At 41.4% G+C, this 6,416-nt stretch overlaps 1 pseudogene; it reads right to left on the reverse strand.

Annotated features, from left to right (window-relative positions):
• Positions 1–2,605: 2,605 nt before the first annotated feature.
• LOC129781572 (CLIP domain-containing serine protease B4-like) lies at positions 2,606–6,023 on the reverse strand (annotated as a pseudogene).
• Positions 6,024–6,416: the final 393 nt, after the last annotated feature.

The following is a 6,416-nucleotide window of genomic DNA, read 5'->3' on the forward strand; positions in this document are numbered from 1 at the left end:
ATGTAATCCGTCTTTTTGTAGCGGCCGTCATCTTGGTTTTCCAAGATAATGGAGTACGCAATTTTTTAATGACTGCAGAGATAGAGATGTGTTCCAATTTTCAGATCAGTCGGTCAACAGGAAGGGTGTCAAATTTCTATAAATATGGGACAGCGCTACAGACAATGTTACCCACGTACATACAAGGGATCAAGCTAGATAAAACCGTTTGAAAAAAACTGGAACAATTCAGTTCAAACTGGAAAATAAGCAACTCTGGAGCATAGATGCCTAGCAAAAAACAATCCAAAGTTTTAGTTGGCACCTTTTATCAAACATCTCCAGTTGCTTCTACATTATACAGTTCACAAAGCCACCAATCGATTACAAATATTGTAAACATCATGCTTACACACCATTTGTATCAGATTTACATATCTAAACCATGTAATTGAAGCATTTCGATGACCTCGATTCTGATCATGAGTTGTTCGATTCACTAGTGTTGTTTTGTCCACATGATTTCTATGGCAACCGCTTGGCGCGCCGCAGTTTGTTTATTGTGTCCTTCGCGCATAACAGAAATAAAGTTTCTCTGTGTTGAGTGTGTTGAGGTAAACACTTTTTAAAAGCCCAAGAAATGGCAATATTCTGAAGAAAGCCTAAATTATGAATGGATCAAAATGATGACAGTAAACTCAAGCAATGAGAAATGCAACATCTACTTGAAAATTCGATTTTTTTCACTCAAAAATGGCGATTTTCAAAACTGGACAAACCATGATCATGTTTTGGACAAAACATGATCAGAGGTGGACAAACCATGATCATAATTTCTCTTTGAGGAAAATATATTAGCTATCTGAGTAAAAAATGCCAACAAAGAATAAACTTTCTCCGTACAATTATCGGCACCTGGTGGAGAGCTCATCCAGAAGATCTTATAATGTGGTATCGAACAACTATTCTCTCAGCGATGGAGTATGGCAGTTTCTGTTTTCAATCACCTTGGGATGTATACCCTCAACGCATACCATGAGTCTTGAGGTTTTGGCAGGCATACTCCCACTAAAAGATCGCTTCAATTTATTATCTCTTCGGTTCCTCATCCGGTGTAAGGTTATGAACCCATTGATGCAAAGTTTGGGGTTATCAATTGTGATAATATGTACTTTACTGATGGGTCCACTAAAAACGAGTCCACAGGATTTGGAGTGTTCAACAAAATTTTCAGCACCTCCCATAGTCTTCAGTTTCCTTGCTCAGTGTATATTGCTGAATTGGCAGCAATTCATTGGGCGCTGGACAGCGTCGCCTCACGATCTGTTGAATACTATTACATTGTAACGGATAGTCTTAGCTCTGTCGAAGCTATCCGTTCAGTGAGGCCGGAAACGCCGTACTTCCTTGAGAGAATACGAGATATTTTGAGTGCTTTAACCAGACGCTGTTATGTCATTACCTTTGTCTGGGTCCCTCCACTTTGCTCCATTCCGGGTATTGAGAGGGCTGACTCATTGGCAAAGGTAGGTGCAATTGAAGGCGATATTTATCAGCGTCAAATCGCCTTCAATGAATTTTATTCTTTAGTCCGTAAAAATACCATCGCTAAATGGCAACGCAAGTGGAATGAAGATGAATTGGGCCGATGGCTTCACTCGATTATCCCTAAGGTTAGCCTCAAACCGTGGTTCAAAAATCTGGAATTGAGTCGGGACTTTACTCGCACCTTTTCCCGACTCATGTTCGTTAGATGCACTTCTCTTCTGTTTCAATCTTGCCAGTAGCAATCACTGCGTATGTGGCCAAGGTTATCACGACATCGAGCACGTTGTTTGGTCGTGCGAGGTGTATCTGGTCGCCAGATCGAATTTAGAAAACTCCCTTTAGGCCCGAGGAAGACAGCCCAATGTGCCGGCTAGTGATGTGTTGGCTCGGTTAGACCTTGATTACATGTCCCATATATATGTTTTCCTTAAATCTATCGATCTTCGTGTATTATTGTCCCTATATCCTTATACCCTTCTTTCCTTCCTTTGAGGGTAATTCGTCCCCTTGCTACAAAACAGTAGAATAAATTGAAACGTAAATACACTATAGATATACGAATAGATTTAAAAATTAAGTGTTCATCAACATTGTTACGATTTCCTTATATCCCTTCCTTTTCCTAAAAATATGTCACCCTTCTAAACTCGAGTACACCGCGAGTAATCGATTTCCCACCTTACTAATCATAAATGTAAGAAAATTGTTTATATATATAGTTTTAAAATTATATTTATGAATTCGGCTCCTTCAACCTGAAGTAACTGAGCATGTAAAAATAAACGAATTGATAAAAAAAATCAATTAAACGATTCCCCAGAGGATTTTCGCTGGGAACTTTATGTTCGAGCGTCGATATGTCCATTTGCACCGGTGAAACGTGCACCATCCGACCAGAGCCTCCGCTCTCGAGACTATCGAATTAACAGACCCTAAAGGTGAAATAAAATGAAATACGACAGAACACAGCACTTTCAGGGATTTGCTTCATCTTTAACATTATATAAATATGTTCCTTCATTTGATCTAAACCCAAACAACCTCTAATGAATGGTTTTCATCATGGTTTCAACCTACTCTACTGCAGATTATTCTCAATCCATTCGATATATTTTACAACATTAGTATATACCCCTGGTATGGTATTTGTCGGCGATCGATACACGCCGACCTTACGACGCGAGTTGGGTTGCCGGTCAGTATTCGACGTTCTGCTGAACAGACCGTCCAAGACTTAACCAGAAGTTAGACAATGAAAATCCCGCGTAACGAGAACTCCAATGATAACTTCCTTGCAAGGGAGAGGTTTGGTTAGAACCGTCCTGCAGTACAGGCCAATTCTAATTCCAAGTTTGTTTGTAAGTTTCTATGTTCCACTTGCAGCACAAGTGAAACATAGTAACTTAGGATTTGTAGCGAAGTGAAAGATGCAACTTAGTAAACTTCCTCACGCCGGAGGAAAACCTTTTTCGGATGTAGAGGACCCGAACGTACTACTTGACTATTCTTTGGATACTTTATTGATACTGATTATTTACATGCTTTGTGGGTTCTTAAATACTAAGATAATGGATTGTCAGCAATTTTGATGCCCCTTGCTTCCCAGTGTGAAAGGAGTTACAATTTCATTCAATAATATTTTGCCACCCGGGAAGCAAAGGGCGTTCAAATTCGGTATCCCTTTCGAATCGGGAATATGTGTCCATGCTATACTTTTTCTACAGTATGTTCTCTTCCAGTCGCTGGTTAGGTTAAACCGCGACGAAATCTAATTGCTGATCCTAGCACAACTGACCTATATCCATACTCGCGAACGCGTGCGCGTAATGAATCAGCTCTTTGTAATCTGATCCCTCGCTCGGTCAGTTGCACGGCAGCGCGCTCATATTGTCGCTTTACAGCTGGTGGAAGGAAAATTGAACGAACGCTAACAGCTGATTTCAGCTAGCGGCGACAGTATTGGTCCCGCAATTTTTCGGTCCGAAGCTAACGATTCCATACTGGAAATAGGTTGACTTAATACGTTTCATCAGCTAGCCTCCGGAGTCTCTGGTACAGGTATCTTCACCGCGAAGGCCAATTGTACAAAGGTGCGTATCTCCTAGAATTATTCCTGATGGCCTATAGACGGTGGCGCACCGATCCCGATCGATTATCTCCAAATTTACTTTTAGCTTGATCGAACTTGTACTCGCTGCAAGAAGCATATGTCCAGATATGTCGAGACAGAAATTATTCAATTCATCAATTACCTGTTTCTGTTTTGCCCCAACCAGCAGCAACGGTTCGTGCTCCCGTGGCCGAGTGGTTAGCGTCAAAACCTAACATGCCGGGGGTTCGGGTTCGATTCCCGTTCTGGTCGGGGAAATTTTTCTTCAAAGAAATTTCCTCTGACTTGCACTGTGGTCACGCGTATTCTAGAGCTTGCCACTCAGAATACATTCAAGGCGTGTTATTTGGCATAGAAATCTCAACTAAGTACTAATGAAAATGACGCAAGTAATACTACGTTGAGACGGCGGAGTTCCTCTAGGAAAGTTAGTGCCATATAAGAAGAAGAAGAAGCAGCAACGGTTACAGTTCCGACAATGTCACGTAATCGTTCAGCGGAATCCACTGGCAAACAAATGGGCTGTATATACGACGAAAATGAAACGTCACGATCCAACCGAATTAGGGCTATATCATTACGATGGCCCCTAACCCAGGAATTGTATTCTTCGTGAACAATTATTTTCTCAGCAGCTACATCCACCGGAACATCAACACAAACACCATCGATGCAGTCCTTCCTTTCATTAGTGAGGTCATACTCCCCGAGACGAATACTGTGGAACCGATATAAACGATCTCAAAATTATGCAACGTAACACTATCACGATAAATACAGTTCCCACCCGGAAGGAATCGCATTTATACAATGAGCCGCAGTCAGAACATAACGTGAATTGATCAACGAAGCGCCACAGTGAAATTCCGTCTGTCCGTCCGGTATGCGGTACTGAATCAATGCGGTCCAAGGGAACTCGTCCTGATCGGTTGCTTGACCTCCCACGATACGGTCCGACAAATCAAGTCCACAGTGAGGAGACTTGAGAAGCTTCGTGGAGGAGCTAGAGGTAGCTACATCAGTCCCAGCGCAGCAAACCTTCAGAGGAGAACCGACAATATTCATGTTGTTTACATTTGTTACTTGTATATAATCGCACACAAAACACGAAAAATGCAGGTATTTTAATTTCGTCGATCTAAGAAAAAAGTTTTTTTTTGCGGAAACCAATGACATCTACATAACTACATCCTGAACTGAATCACAACTGAATTTGTTACTTATTTGTAAAACGCTAGCCTCACGATGAAAAAACGTAATGAATGACGAGACATATGTGAAGGGGGACTTCAACTAGATTCCTAAAAACCTGTATGTGACTGCCAAGGATAAGTAGGATGTTCCCGCGAACCTCCGGACATACAAGATGTCGAAGTTCGGCAAGAAGTTTTCAATTTATCAAGCGATTTGTACTTGTGGAAAGCGGAGTACACTCTCCTGAAGGCTCACGACGGTCCGACGATCTTCTGGCCGGATTTGTCATAATGCCTCTACACGAAAGACGTGCTAGAGTGGTATAAGGCCAATGTCGTCGATTTCTGCCGGAAAGATCTGAACCCCTCAAACACTCCGGAACTGCGCATAATAGAAAGATACTGGGCCATTATGAAAGGGCACCTTCTAAAACGTTCTAAAGTGGAGAAGAATACAGAAGAAATGAAGAAAGTATGGGTTGATATGCAAAAAACTGCCGATTCTGAGGTTGTGCAGAACCTTACGGCAGGGCCAAGGTTCGCGCATTCGGATATAAAGGCAGAATAAATTAAATAGATGGTGCCAAAACCAACTTTAATTGTTTCTCTTTACTTCCAGAAAATTTTGTGATAATCAAATAAAAACTCGAATTTTGAGAATGAATTTTGTGTGTGCGGATTTTCAACGGTATACCCTTTACTTCCACCGAACTCACAGATCATGTCCTTTTGAATCGATCCGTAAAATAAAACGCCGAATTATTGCAATTGTTAATTGGAAATAAAATCACTATCTACAATGTCTTAATGAAAAAGGAAAACTCACGGGCAGATATTGATAGTTAGTCTCCTCGTTTCCAATACTTGCTCTCACTTACCAACGATTTTCTCTCGGAAGTACCACATCGGCAACTCAAAATAAAATGTCTCTCCTCTGGTGTGATCTCATCTCTGGAATGAATGGCTAGTAATGGTTGACACTCACGTAGAAATATGCAACGGCCTGGCTGATCTTCAGGATTCTTGCAGGGATCGTTTACACCTATCGACGAAACGGGTCTTGTTACAACTCTCTCTCTCTCTTTCTTATACGTTTGAGGATCTCACCCAAAGATGAACCTCGGGAATCGAGCCCGAGAAGCACTACTGGGACCAATAGTACAGAGATTCTGGACATCTTTGGTGGTAATAATTTTGACCACTTGCCAATTTACACTGCTACTAAAATTCGAGGCTTCAAAAATTGGTCTCAAATGTTACTGATATCAACTGAACCTGAACTCTGCGTTCTGAACCTTTCCGGTAGTAGCTATCGATATGAATCGCGATAGAGCGAAATAGAAATGTCGTGTCTCCTCAACATCTCCTTATTAATTGGTACATAGAAACTAAGTGCGAAAGGTTCCAGACACACACACGCGACACGCTGATTAAGGTCTTTCGATGACGGAGAACTAAAAACTATATTTTTTTCGGAGATTGTGCTCCTTTATTCAAGATCACTTTTAGACTGAACACAAGTTTATGCTTATGATATAATGTAACCTCGTTCGCTGAGATAGCGGGCGTCTCTGCCGATTGCTCAT

This window comes from Toxorhynchites rutilus, chromosome 1, assembly GCF_029784135.1.
Source record: "Toxorhynchites rutilus septentrionalis strain SRP chromosome 1, ASM2978413v1, whole genome shotgun sequence".
NCBI lineage: Eukaryota > Metazoa > Arthropoda > Insecta > Diptera > Culicidae > Toxorhynchites > Toxorhynchites rutilus.